We start from the raw sequence: 14686 nt of genomic DNA, 5'->3' as shown, positions 1-14686 counted from the left end.
TCCTTGCTCTCTAGCTTAGTAACTCTCATCTAAGTTGGTCAAATGTGAATCTGGGGGATGCGTTGGGTATGCTGAGCAAGGATGCTGTCTCTGTTCTTTTTATGTCATTGTTTGCAACTGTTGGATCATCACCTAAAGCTTGTAGATGCTGCTGTAGTCATTGCACCTTTCCTGTGGGGTTAGTGTCATGCAGATTGAATGGAGATTCAGCCATAGATGTGAACTCCACTACAAACTGAAGGAGGTGGTTTGTGTTTAAGGGAGGAGGAGATGGATAACTTTATGGCTGCTTAATTAAGATGGTTTTGCTTACTGGGCTGTTTTTCTTAACACATTCCAGTGTGATGCAATTTGTGTGGACTTTCTGACTTTGTAGGAGTTTAAAATCTTTCTTTGTGGACAGGTATTAGGAGAAACATCAGAAAAGGCAGCAGCAGACCAAACCAATGCCCATCCAATACCCTATTCAGTGAGAGTGTGCCTGCTATTGTGGATAGATGTGCCAGCAGTTCTGTAATACATGGCTGGCTGTCCAGTGTTATGCTCTGAAGAAGTTGTGTTGTAGGAGAAGGAATATAAGTGATTTTCTTCCACACCTGAGCTGGCAATGTTTCTTTGAATCACATTTCCGAGTATGTTTAATTTGTGTCCTACTGTTGTAGCAGATCAGCCTTGAATGCTGTGCTGGCCTCATGTCAGCCCCAGGTGTTATCAGATTCAGCTTTTTGGTCACCATCCTAGCTTGGTGGATGTATCCATAATGTATCAGTGATTTCTAGGCGCATTTTCCTTCAAAACTCCCTCTGAAAGTATAGAACTGTGCAGGTCCCACCACAGTCATCTTTCCAGGGGAGCATTTTGTTAGTACTGAAAATGGTGGGGACATGGAGACCCTGTATTAGGACAGCAAATGGACCATTGACCATTGTATTCTGGGTTTTCTAAGGAAGTAGAAATGCTTCATGCAGTGCATGTATCTTGGGAAATGAAAGGAACTGTGTCCAGACCAAGGACTTGGTAATGCACTTCTGGTAATCCTAGCAATTCTCTGCTTCACAGTCTCTGTTCAGCTCATTCTTAATTGTTGATAGCATATGACATTTTGTAGAAACAGCTTTGTAACTTGTCATTAGCTTTTTTTTCAGGAGCCAAAGGAACTTAATGGCTCTAAAGCTGCTCTTCAGAGAATTATCCAACTTCATGTATGATGTCTTCAGAGAATGATGTAACGTCAACTGACAGTGTGTCAGCCACATGTGCCTTGGTGCTGCCCCTTCTATCTCCAGACCTATCCATGTGTGCAACTTCAGCCTTGGAGATAAGTTAGGGAAACCAAATGCTTCTCAAGATTGCAGTGCAGATTCCCTGTCTCCTGCATTCTAGCCTTGATGCATGAAATGATATGTCTTCCCTCAGCAAAATCTGGTTTAATACTGTTTTTCAAAAGAGTGAAATATTGCACTTGTTTTGACAGCTGACAACGGATGAAGTGTTTAGCAGCAATTACAAGTTGAAACCAGGCTTTATGTCTTCTCGAGTTGATCGGAGCATCATTATCTGCAAAAGACATTCCACCCTTGTTTTCCCTGCTTTGTTGTTACACTCGGGATAGAAGTTTTCTTTGCAGCTCTTTGGCCTGATTTCATGCCTAGTTCATGCACACTTGTTAAGTATGAATTTTGGGGCAGTGTCTGCTAGCTCTTTGATGACAACTCAAAAGAGTATGTCATCAAATGATGGCATGACTTGCTTCGCTCACTTTGTACCTGTGATCTCTTTTCATGCTTTTCTTGTCTAGTTCTACATCTCTTCTTTCACCTTGATGTAGTCACTTGCATGCCCCTGCAGCTGCTTAACCAGGAGCAGCTGAGGCTGGCTCGGTGGGCATGAAAGCAAGGGGGTTATATTCCAAAGGCTTCATTTTGCTCTTGCAACATCATCTCAATCAATGCTGTTTGAAATAATACTCCCCCCCCCCCCCCCCCCCCCGATTCCTTGGCTGGAGCACAGGGAGATCAGCAAGAAGGAAGAATGCTTCTTGAAAAAGGAAGTGCCCTCTGGATATGTGTGTACGTTGCAAAGTCATTGGTCATTCAGTTGTTGACTCAAAGTTATTCTAGTTTTCCATGCTTGTTTCCTGATGAGTTATAGCCACAGATGGTAAAAGTAAGCTTTGAATTTTTCAGAGTGTAGTCCTTTCCCTGATTTTATTTGTTGCTGTCTTCTGTGGTTTGGTTTGACTTTTAAATTCCTTGGGAATGCTCTTCAGATGGAGAAGATAGTGCTCAAAGAGTGAATTTTGTCCAGGTTTATCAAAATTACTTCTGATGGGCACAGTAGCATTCATCTCATTCTCTTCGTTGTCTCTGACAGCCACAGGATGGTTTATTCTAGGGAGAAACATGGTCTGGAGAAGAAGCTGTAGCTGATGCTCTTCTGGGATGTAGGTGTGTGGAGTGGGTGCTCAGTGGGCTCTCTGAGTACAAATGGAGCCTGTAGGACTGGCTAGAAGCGTGATGGGAAGACATAAATAAAGCTTATTGCTTGTAATTATAAAAAGTTGTTAAGTTGGGAAAAGTGATCTATAGGTAATTGTGACTCTTATTCTGGATGTATGGGATTGTGCTAAAGTGGAAGAAGCCAGAAAAAAACCAACCTGCTAGCTGGAGTTTCTGATATTTAATACAGCATCCCAAGCATTACCTGGACTGCATTAAGGTATGACTGTGTCTGGTTATCCCCTTGCTGGACTTGGAAATGAGCTGTTTGCTTATCTGTTGTACTTACAGTCTGTATTGTGTTTGTCACATGCTCATTCTGCAATTTGTAAAGGGATTTTTATAACTGGCTAAAAAACATTTAAAATTATTTTAAACTTGTAAGTTTCTACTGAGCAGCTTGGGGGAGGAATTCCCAGTTGGCTCCTGAGGAGACCATGTTTAGTGAAAGAGAAAGGGGAGACAAACCTTTTGTGCCTGAGCTTGGTGTGTCCACCTTAACTGGTGCTGGCGTAATCCAGAAAGGCTGCCAGGTGCTTTGGATGAGGTGAGAGGCATTTACTGGTGTTTTGCTTTCCTCTGGAACTGCTGTAGTCAAGTGGGACTGAAGTCAGATGTAATGAGAAGGACTTCTGGTGTCTTAGTGTGGTTGAGGAGACAAAGCATCTCTGTGCACCTGGGAACAGACAGCATAGATATAATGCTGCTATATCTACATTTCCAAAATGCAATGGAAGGTGTTTATTCTCTGTGAGGGTTAGTAAGTGTAACGACAGAGGTATTAGTAAAGTTAGGGAAAAAAATCACAATGATGAGAGTGTTCTGTGTTTATTCATTGCAGTTTTCTTTAAAACAGTAAATGCATACATTCTTGCACAGCAAATTCCTTCTCAGGGTCACTTCTTAGGCTATAAAATATTGCATCTTCTAAGCCTTTTACCTTGAAAAGGGACTGCAAACATAACCTGGACTCTTTAAAACAAAAAATTTACCCTTAATGATGTACTTTTTTTTTTTTTCCTGTGGGCCTAATAATGTATTTTTTTTCTTTTTTTCTCTGCTTGCTGAATCTCTGCCTGTGACCTGAGAACTTTACAAGAATTGCACTTATTTCTGCATAATGTGTGGGAGTGCAGGTTGACAAGTTGTGCTCGGTGTTGGTGGGGTACCTATAGTGTCAATGAAAGAACCCAAATCACTCGCTTTAAGTTGAAAGATTTGTATTTAAAGCAAACTTTTGCTGTCTGACATCAATAAGGACCTGTCTGCTCTAAGAAAATCTCTTGTGGGCAGAGTATTTCACATCTTCTCTTGCTTTCCCTCCTGCTCACAGTCTTGTCAACAGGAGTTTTCAATGATTAAGCTACGGTTTATGCTAACAGTGGCAGCAAGAGTGTGCTGAAGGCTAAGGCAAACTTGTGGAAGTGCCTTGTAATTCAGAACAGTGGGAAAAGTGTTGAAGTTACCTTGCCTGAATAATACAAATTCATATTACCAGCATGATGCTGAAAACATGGGGTTGATTTCCTGTGTAGCTCATTCTTGTGTACTGTGCTGCAGGGGCTGCGGTTATGTATTGCACAGGTTATCTCCTCTCTTGTGCTGGTTCTTCCAAGTCACTCTAAGGTGCATTTGGAAGAGCAAGTGATGAGAGGGAATGAGCAAAGTCAGTCTGAGCTGTGTGTGCACAGTGTGAAGTGGGAGAGAGCCCTCAGCAAAGCTTGTGCTGGCTGGACACCAGGCACAGTCTGGTACGCAGGACTAGATGGGGCTGGTGAGCTGCCTTTCCCTTACAAGCCTTACATTGTCAGATCAGACTTAGAAATGTTTTCAGCTGCAAGGTGGGATGACGCAGACGTGAACTTTTGGCTGCAGTGAGAAAGCTGCTCACACAAACGAGCATGATGCTGTGCACATTTATTGCAGGGAGAAAGCCACAGAGGACTGCATAAGCTAAGGTCAGCGGTGCAAGTACCCAGGTACCTTACAGTGTCGTCCTTTCAGGCTCCCCGGCTCTCTGGGGAAGCAGATGTACAAATATTCCATCTATTTCCAACAGCCAAAGTAACTCCTTTTACTAGCCTAAATAAAAAGGCAGGCAGGAGGCTTTAAGTTCCTTTAGGAATTTGTAGGGCAAATAGGGATGCTGAATTTGAGGCACTGCATTTTAGTATAAAGTTTTGTCCCCATCTTTGACTCCTTGGTAGTCTAAGGTGGACCTGCACGTTGTGTCTTCTGCAAAGCTTGGGGTTGCTGTTTATATTTCACCCTTTTTCAGGCAGGGTGGTTTTGAAGCTAAAACTCTGTTACCCTGTTTGGGGCTTTAGGATGTAGAGTAGAGGAAAATTTCAAAACAGAAGTTTCATGGTACGAAGCATCCGAATGTTGTAATATGGGAGTCAAGGCTAGTAAGCATTATCTTGGGCTTTCTTGGAGATAAAAAAAAGGCTCTTACTCAGATTCTTAAATTCACAGGCATGATTGGGACTGGAGTTGAGAGCTCAGGGTGAAACTTCTTGCATGGATGGCTAGATCAGGGTCTTACTGATGACTGTTGGATTTTTTTCACTATGCTATTTATATCGTTCACACATGCTGTTCGTTCTGTGTTGTGAACTGTCTTTGCATCTTCAACTGCAGTCATCACATACATCTCTCAGATGCCACGGGGAGTTGAATCTCAGCAATCTTCTCTTTGAAGGCTATGAGATTTCTCCTCAGAACTGCAGGATGAAGACCAAAGCTTGCTACAGCGATGAGGAGGAAAGTTCACCTTAAAACTGCTTAAGGAAGAGACTTACAGTTGGTCTTGTTCAGGCTGAGCTCATATACAGTTTTATAAGTCTTGGAAACAGGGTAAATTCAGGTAGAGGCTGATGATGGGCTCTGAAGTCAATGGAAGCTGCTCCAGCGACTTGAAGGGTGAGGGCCCATCCACAGGGACAGTGTTTCATGTGTGCATTGGTAACGAAGAAAAGACATAGCCTATTCATTGTTTTATGTGGGGAAGCCTTACTGTGGGTGTGAATCTTCCTCAGCAACAGATCATGTGTGTGTAATGTTTCGGAAGACCTGAAATATTGGCTTTTGCTTGTTTTCAGTCAAAGTTTCTTTTAGGTTTTTTTTTTTTTTTTTGCAATGAGCGGGAATCAACTAAGGTTGATGCTTGATTTCAACTGACTTAGTGTAAGGGTAGAGCCACGACTATAGTTCCCATACTAACAGTGTGCTTTAGCTGGTGCAAACCCTTCTGCTGAGCCTGGGAACAATATTATGGGTCCCAGAACGTGTCAAAAAGCATCATCTCTGTGCTGCCCTACACCTGTGGGGTTTGATTTTTGCCATTTATACATGGCTTTTGACTTGAACTGTTCTCTGTTGGGGCTTGAGGGAAGAAGACCAAAGTAGCCTTTTTGAAGAAAGTGCCTGTCTGTGAATTCGGGAATGGTTTTTTCTTCCTGCTTCTGCATCCTTGCCTGTATGTTGTGTGTAATGATACTTGCTTTCATTTTGTATATACTTTTTTCCCATTCCTGCTGATAGGAGTGTATTTAATATAAAAATTGCTTGATATAAATTGATTTGTTTTCTTCTTTTTAATAGGAATACTGCAGTGGATTGAAAGCGAGATAAGAAAGAGCTGCTCCTGGGAAAAGAAGCCTCTCTGCTAGGCCAACCCTGAAGATGTGGACTGCCGTTGTATTCTTCCTGCTGATCTCTTTCTGTATATGCGAGCACAGGTTTTCTGTCCTGAAAGGGAGAGGAGTCCATGTAGTGCGAATAAACATGCTTACAACTGAAAAGGAGTGCAGGCAGGCTTGTCAAAGCCTGGGTGCTTCAGGTGAAGGTCTTGTCCCTTAGCTGAAATTTCAGCTGTGTTTTCTGTTCCTTAAAGGTCTCCTCTGCTTCCCTGACAACTGTCATTCTTAATTTCAGTTGTTTACAGGCATTTACAGTTACGGCGGCTCTGTACAGTCCAGTGGTGCTAAATAACTGATTAAACTGAATTCAGAAGAACCATTTCCCAGGGCCCTTCTACCTTCTGTAAGAAACAGCATGCATGTGTTCTTGGTGAGCACTGGCAGCTTGCAAACAGTGTTAGGTCACTTGACTTGAAAATGATTTTTCCGTGCTGCCAGATGTTTGCAAGTGAACAGTGCTCTTGTAGATGGCTGCACTGGGATGAGTAGTCTGTGCTCACTGGTATTTATGTGTGGTTTTTCTACCTCAGAAGAAACCAATCGTATCCTGCAATGAAGGGTTAAACAAGTTTTGCAGAATGAGAGCCTTCTGCTTTCTTCTTCTGGTGTCTTTAAAAAGCATTAAACTTCTAAATGAGTTTTTCAGAATTGTCCTTATGAAGGCCCTGATCTTATCTAGCCACACTTGAAAGCTTGTGGCACCTACAAACAATTGGTGATAATGTGGTGAAGATGAGACCTTGATTCAGGTGGATGAATGTCTGACAATCGGATTGATAGGAATATCATAAAGATGCCTTTTTCTAAAGCCCAGTGGTTTCAAACCTTTATTTTAAACATGAGACTTCCCTTCGTGGTGGAAAGAAAGCACCTTTGTAAACTGTTTTATTTAGGAGGTAAAAGATGAGTGGGTTTGTCTCCCAGGCACCAGAGCTGTGAAAACTCCTGCTTTTTAAGGTGGTAAACCATAGAAAGATGACACATTCACACCGACTTTGCTGACACTTAGGGTATGTAGCACTGCATGTTTGTCTGTTCCACCTGAGAATCTCTAAACACTGCCCATGTAATTTTAACTTCCTGATATTTTGATAAGGGTAGAAAAGTTGCTATCAGCTGCCTCATCCTGGGGATGTGAGGAATTTAGTCCATGGTCAGGGCTGGGAGATGATCTGAGTGCATGCTTCATCCTGTGACTGACTTCAACCACGTTTTTTTTTATGCCCTTCACCTTGTTCTCTCCTGCTCTGTTTTGTACAGAGCAAGTCCAGTTGAGTGTTGCCTTTATTGGGCAGAAGGGGTGGACCCTCTGGAATTAGGTGACCCTTTCCACCCTCAGGATGGACACAAAACTAAACCAAGGTTTTATGTTCTGTATTAAACCCACTGAAGCAGTTTATTGCTAGTTGTTACTTGATGGCCCATCTGCTGCACTGCCTGGTGTCAAGGGAAATGGAAAATATGCAAGCTCTTCATATCAGTGTATTAGCCATGTGCATAGAAAGAAGGACCTGAAATGTCTTTAAGAAAAAAAAAAACAAACCAAAAAACAACTTCAGGTTTTAAGATCAGCATTACTGCTCTTGTTCTCCATTCCCACCTTCCCCAAAGTATATTTATTTTTGTGCTTTCTTTCATTACAAATGTGAGGCCTGAGGCTTAGGTGTCAGAATAGTTATACCTATGAAACTGTCAGTAAAGGAGCAGTGGTTGTTATTTTTTAAGGTAATGTAGTGTTAACTTACAGGCCAAGGTTGCATGGGGAGGCATCTCACGGCTACGTTGCTTGGAGAAGTGGAAAAATAACATTCCTGGCTGGTTAGGCTCTATTCTGCAGATGTTATGACAGCAAGGGTACAAATCACATCACTAACTTGGAGTAGTGTAACTGTCACAAGAAGAACTTTTGCTAGTATATTCACGTCTCAGATATGCTCTGCAGAAAAGGGAATGTTTGCTGGTCTAGCTATTCCAGCATTGCCTTCAAGCACCCACAGCATCAGCCAGGGTACATAGTTAGCAAACTAACATATCACAAAACAGAACCCTAACCATTCTGTGATTGTATCAGTATCATGAAACAGTTTGACACTTCAATTGCATGCTAATAAAAGCAGCAAAACTCCCTAGGGCTGACAACATGGGTAGTAGATTTAACCTCCATTTGTTGTCTAGTGCAATGGGTTCAAGTCTCCAGATACTGCTAGGGCAAGCATCTTAGCAAAGATCTGGCAATCCAGGATTCCCAGGTGCTTCATGAATGTTGGAAGGTAAGACCATGCTCTTGCATTTGCATCCTCAGCCATATTCAGAGCTCTCTCAAGTTTCTTCTATGGCAGCCAGTCCAGAGCTGAAGGGGAAAATCCTGGTCATCTGAGCAATCTGGCTCTGAGAACATACTTTTGGGCTATCCTGCATACTCTGGGAAAAATAAAGGAAAAATATGACATGGCTGCAAGAGCAAATATTCCTGCTCACTAATTCCACAGTGCAGCTGCTTACCTGGCTTCTGTTTGCCTATGTGTATCTGCAGTTTCTTTCCAGTAGCAGCAGGCTTAAGCATGAAGTAAACCAGTTTTAGGGAAAACCTTGGCATCTGCCTACGTAGTTTCCTTTCAGAATAGCTCTGAAGAACATTTGTTGTCCTTCCACATTTTTATTCTTTTTTTTTTTTTCCTTCTGTCTCCTAATTAGAAGTAAGCAAAAAGGAGCCACTGGGTGGCATGTGTCTTGCAGTGTACATGTCGGCTGGAGCTTCAGTCTGGAGTTGCATGAGAGAGTATTAATCAGTACAGCTCAGTAGAGGTCTCTGGTTCTCCTGGGGAGCAACAGGGAAGTCATGAGCAGCTGGATACCATCCTGAAGGCATCAGAAACCAGGGTGTTTTAATGATGCTGACCACATTTGTCTCTTGATCTTTCTGAACTGACTGACTTAGACAAGTAGCCAGTGCAAGAGAGGCTGGTGGCTTTTTGTTTTCCCCTTCCCAAGAAATGGGAAATGGCATGATTTACAGTAGTAGATGGCCTGCATTTCTCCACTAGTGTGGCTTGTCAGGTGAGGGACAGGAGGTGGGATTTGGAATTGGGGCACATCCAAATGTGCTTTCATTTCTGAGGAGTGGGTTTTAATTTCTTGAAATGTAATTGGTTCAGCAAATGAAGAGTAAATTTCTGTGGAACTCCAAGCACTGAGATGAGAGCCCTCTCCCATGGGTGATGAGTGGCTTCTCAGTTACAGCTCACTTCCCCTCACCCTACCCCCCTATTAAGACATGTGGATTAATGCTAGCATTTAGATGGGTCCAAACTGTACAGCACTCTCTTTGTCATTGTCTGGGTGAGTAAATTGCTGTTGTTAGGAGATGTTGATACCAAAAGACAAGCAGGTAGGTAGGCTGCAGCAGCTATATTGATTGAACTAATCTTCCAGTTGTTTTCACTAAGGCTGTTAGGATCCCTTAAGGCCTGACCTTCCAGCTATTGTGGTTGGGGTTTAGTTTTGTTTTTAATTCTTTAATTACAGACCTGAAGCAGTGCATTCAGTATACAGTGTGTAGTGACCCAACTGGTTAGATTCTTTAACTGGCAGTGTTCAAGGCCAGGTTGGACAGAGCCTTGGACAACCTGATCTAGTGGGAGGTGTCCCTGCCCATGGCAGAGGGGTTGGAACTCGATCTTAAGGTCCTTTCCAACACAAACCATTCTGTGATAACATGACTTTATTTTCTCTGTTGTTTTCAGGTAACCATCACTGTAATTGGTTTGTGCCCTACCAAAATTATTGCATCCTCTTCCACTGTCACCAGCTGAGTGTGTGCCACAATGCTGGGGAACGAGACATCAAAGATCTGCTTGGAGGTAATTCCATGGTTCAGGCTCCTGCTAAATCCAGGATCCTTGTCCTTTTGCTTTAAATGCCTGTGTTTACACATTGACTGGCTTTTCGCAGAGAGAAATGGGTTGCGAGATGCCTTGCAGGATGATTCTGTAGGTGAACTTAGTCCACTGGAAAAACTGTTTCTTCAGCCTTGTGAGGACTCTGGCACTTACAGGTACATGATCTGTCTTTGAGTAACAGTTTGTCACCATATTGAGCACATCATTCATTCAAGCTGTTTGCACTCCATGCACCCTCCTTTGGAACATAAAGGCATACATTTTTTTAAGAGAAAGGAAAAATGCTTTGGCATTGCTTTTCCAGAGATTGCAGGATTTTGCGCCAGAGGCAGCAGGCTGTTTCTATAATGGGAGCAGCCTTAGTAGCAATTGCTCATGGTGACTTTACAGTGCCAGGGTCTTCAATTTTAATTAAGTGACACAACAACAAAATGGAGCTTGTTGGAAACTGGGGAATCAATTTTCTACAGTATGTTTCAAGAGTTTGCTGTACCCAAGTTTTTTGTTGATTTTTGGTTGGTTGGTTGGTTTTGTTGTTGTGGTTTTGTTTTTGGTTTTTTTTTTTTTTTTTTTAGAAAAAAGAAGTTTGTCCATGGTTCTTTTGGCTTGGCAAAGTTTTCTTTGCAGTATAGCTACAGACCTTTGATAAGCAAAGGTCTTTGATGGGATTTAGGTCTCTATAAATCTAGGTCACTAATTGTGAAGGAGATTCTTCTGAAGTATGAAAGTGTAAGCGGAAATTTCCACTCAGTTTTGAGAGATGGAAATTATGAATCTAAGCATGAAGGCTTTGTTGATGCTGTGTAACTTTGAAAGTGTGAGAGCTTCTTCTCAGGAGCTGGCACTTGTAACGCTACTCCTGTTGATAATGTGCTTCTACATTGCAACTCTGCACTTCCTTACTCCCCTTTTGTGGAGATAATTCCTTGGTTGGGCAAATGCCAGTGGTCTGAGGCAAATACAAATGACAAACAACATCTTCCCCTTCCCCCCCCCCCAAAAAAAAAAAAAAAAAATTGCTGACTTTAGGACTGATTTATTTCAGTTGTACTACATGTGCTGCAGAATGTGTTCTGGTTTGCATGTTGGGGTTTGAAGTCAGATTTGATCTTGAGAGTTTTAGTCTTACGACACTCATTGTTTTTGTCTTTTTGAAGGAATCCTGTTTCACCACCAAAGCTATCCACAGAAAAAGAGGAGGATGCTGAATGCACAAGTTGACCAAAACAATGTGGAAAACCTGTCCTTACCTGTTCAAACTCACAAGATTCATCTGAGGGATTTTCTTGGGGCTGACAGTGGAAATGTAACAACAAATGCAACAGAAACAATTGCAAGCAATACTAACACTGCTGCCACAGCCGTAACAACAACTGCAAGAGAAACAATTGCAAGCAATGCTACCACCACCATAGCAACCACCACTGCTGTCACAGACATAACAAAAGATGTTATAAATGCAACTGTCCTCACTTCAGCTTATGAAACAACTGCTGAAGCCTCAAATGCCCGTGAAGTTTCTGGTCATCTTTCTACAGCTATGTCATCCATTCCCTCTTTTCCCACGTCTGGTAACATCTCTGCTTCCACATCCAGCCATGTCACCAAGCGTGTGGCCACCACTGAAAAATCAGGAAATAGTAGCTCTGTCTCAGGGTTGTCCCCCACTTCTGCTCTTCTCACTGTCACTTCAGGTACTCCAGTGAGTCAGACAGAGCAGTTTAATCCAGCCATCACCACCACCAGCACTCCCTGCTCTAGTAGCCCCACCACTACTGAAGCTGGCCTGAAGACACTGACCACAACACTGGCCACCTCCATCCCACCAGCTGTAGGAACATCTGCCACTACTTCCACTCATGCCATGAAAATTACACCCTTGGAGAGTTCTCACTCTGTGAATCCACTCCCTGTTACATTGCCAAATCTAGATTCAGAAGCACGTATAGCCACAACATCCTTGAGTAAATCGACTTCTCATATGGGCTCTACAAGAAGTGCCACAGTTTTAATTACTGCCCATATAGCAGAAACTGTGCCTGGGCATGGGATAGAGTCAACAGCTCACATTTTTTCAACAGCCATCGTTCCAGCAGGTGCACCCAAAGCAACAGTTTCGGGCCTTGCAGAAACTCAGGACATAGACAATGAGTATCTTCTCATTGCAGCAGAGCCCCTGACTCAGTACTTGGTGGATAAAAGTTTGCTTCTTGCAGTGCTTTTAGTTGGTATGGTGTTTTTCATAACTGTTATAGTTCTTTTCCTTATGCAGGCCTATGAGAGCTACAAGAAGAAGGATTACACGCAGGTGGATTACCTGATCAATGGAATGTATGTGGACTCTCAGATGTGAAAGGGTGGGGATAAAACAGTGGGCAGAGAGATGGAAAGGAGACTGAAGGCCTGCCTGACTTATTTTTCTTTCCTGTTTGCCTATAACACAAACTGAAAGCGCTTCCAAATTTACTTGTGCAATTGAGGAGAAATGCCATGTACTGTATTAAGAAAAATGTTACTTTTTATTCAGCTGTGCCACAGGTTGCTGTAAAAATAATTTTAAAAAGAAGTATTCATTTTTAAAACTTCCATAATGCACAGTAGCTTTGGCTGTTATTTCTCATTGCAAACCAAACCTGACAAGGGGTAAAAGCCATCATGCTTGGAACATGCTGTGGTACTTTCTCAACTTTTTACAGTGCAAGTTGCTTGTGTTTCATTTGTTTCACATGGGCTCTTCTGAAAATGTTTTGTGAAGTGCCCTGAAATCTCAAGATGAGAAGTGGGGAGTATTGCTGCAACAGGTAACTTCTAATCCAAGGTGTGTCATGTTTCAGTATGCCTCTTGCTTGTAAAGAGGTCTGTTTACAAGGCATTGTGAACTGCGTTTACTGCTAACCCAAGATATCTTTTAGCCATGGAGCAGATTATTGTGCCTCTGCACTTAAATTATATTATTTTTGTATTCACTTAATAAATGGGGCCCTGGAAGAGCATATCTTATTGCATTTCTGTTTTCGTTCCTGTCACTGACAGTTCAGAAGCAGGCAAGTGGCTTTGAGGGCAGATTAGCTCTACTTCTATGTTTCAGGTGTGGGAGCTTTGAAGGCCTCACTGGATGTATGGACATGTCAGAGAAGATGCTGATCCTCTTCCAGGGTACTGCTTCTGTAATATCAGAGCAGCATGCTTCCAGTCTCCCGGGTATGCAGGCCCATTTACTGCTTATTGTCTTTCACATGTAGAGCATCAGGCTCTGTTCAGGTTTTTGTTCTGCATTCAGGACCAGCTCCTAGTTGCTAGTAGTTTGGAAACCTTATTGCACATGGTGTTGCAGCTCACCTGCTAAGATCTGCATCCGAGAGTGTGAGTAGAAACAATTAATTTTCAGGAAGTATTTTTCAGTGATTAATGCGTCTTATTTGAATGACACATACATACCAATAGCAAAATGCTAGATCAATGGAACGTATGTGGACTCTGAGTGGAGTGTATTATTTTTTTACCAGACTGATATCTTGCCTCTCACTTTGAATTACTTTACTCTTCTTTAATTCTGCTTGCATGTTATCTTGAGGCTGATAATAGGCAAACCTCAGAATTTGAGCTGTTGGATTTTGGTTTGGTTATTTATCCAAATTCTTTGGCTGTTTAGAATTTGGAGGGAGTCATTACCGTGGAAGAGGCTACTTTGTATTGTATAAGAAACTTCTTATTCATCATTCTCGTGGTTTAAACCCAGCCAGACAGCTTGTTCACTCACTCCCAGTGAGTGGTGCTGTGCTGGAAGCAGTCGAGGACTGTGTCCCTTTCCCCGCTGCCAGAGGGATGGGGAGGAGAATCGAAAGAATGCAACTCCCACGGGTTGAGACAAGAACAGTCCAGCAACCGATGTACAACACAAATCACCACTGCTACCACCAATGACAACAATGATAAGAGAAAATAACAAGGGAAGAGAATACGATACCACCTGCCAAAAAACGAGTCTGACCCAGAAGACCCCGTGTCCTTTCGGGTAACTCCCAGTTACCACCCCACCCTGGGACATGACGTGCTGTGGTATGGAATACCTCTTTGGCTAGCCTGGATCAGGTGTCCTGTCTCTGCTTCCTCCCGGCTTCCCCTCCTCCCTGGCAGAGCATGAGCCTCACAAGTCAGGGTAAACATTACTTAGTGACAACTCAAAACATTGGTGTTATCAGCACTGTTCCCACGCTGAAAGTCAAAACACAGCGCTGCACCAGCTACCAAGAAGGAGAAAAATCGACTGCTACTGCTAAACCCAGGACAGTATCCACCCCTTATTCCATACCATTCACTTCATGCTCAGATCCCACATACACACACAGACCAAGAGAAAGAGATCATTTTTTTAGTGCATGGACCAATTCCTATAATGCTGCCGATTCAATTCCGTCCATTGTGTCAGGTTCCATCTCTTGTAAGAGTCTTTCAGGGCAGGAGAGGCTGTGTGCAGTATTGGATCGTTGCCTGCTGCTACCGGTCGTTCCTTTAGTGCGGAACTCGTCTGGTTCTATCAAAGTTTATCCTCTGTTGGGATGATGGTAGGAGGGAAGTCAGGGCTAGT

General features: G+C 42.7%; 1 pseudogene; it reads left to right on the top strand.

The window, feature by feature from the left end:
- The first annotated feature begins 5642 nt into the window (after positions 1-5642).
- LOC133273929 (uncharacterized protein C11orf24-like) lies at positions 5643-13098 on the top strand (annotated as a pseudogene).
- Positions 13099-14686: the final 1588 nt, after the last annotated feature.

This window comes from Pezoporus flaviventris, unplaced genomic scaffold (genome assembly GCF_033815535.1).
Source record: "Pezoporus flaviventris isolate CSIRO_AGI_PZ_B2104156 unplaced genomic scaffold, CSIRO_AGI_Pfla_v1 ptg000035l, whole genome shotgun sequence".
NCBI classification, from domain to species: Eukaryota; Metazoa; Chordata; class Aves; order Psittaciformes; family Psittacidae; genus Pezoporus; species Pezoporus flaviventris.
Note: the sequence above shows the minus strand (reverse complement) of the source record. Positions and strands in the feature narration are given on the sequence as shown.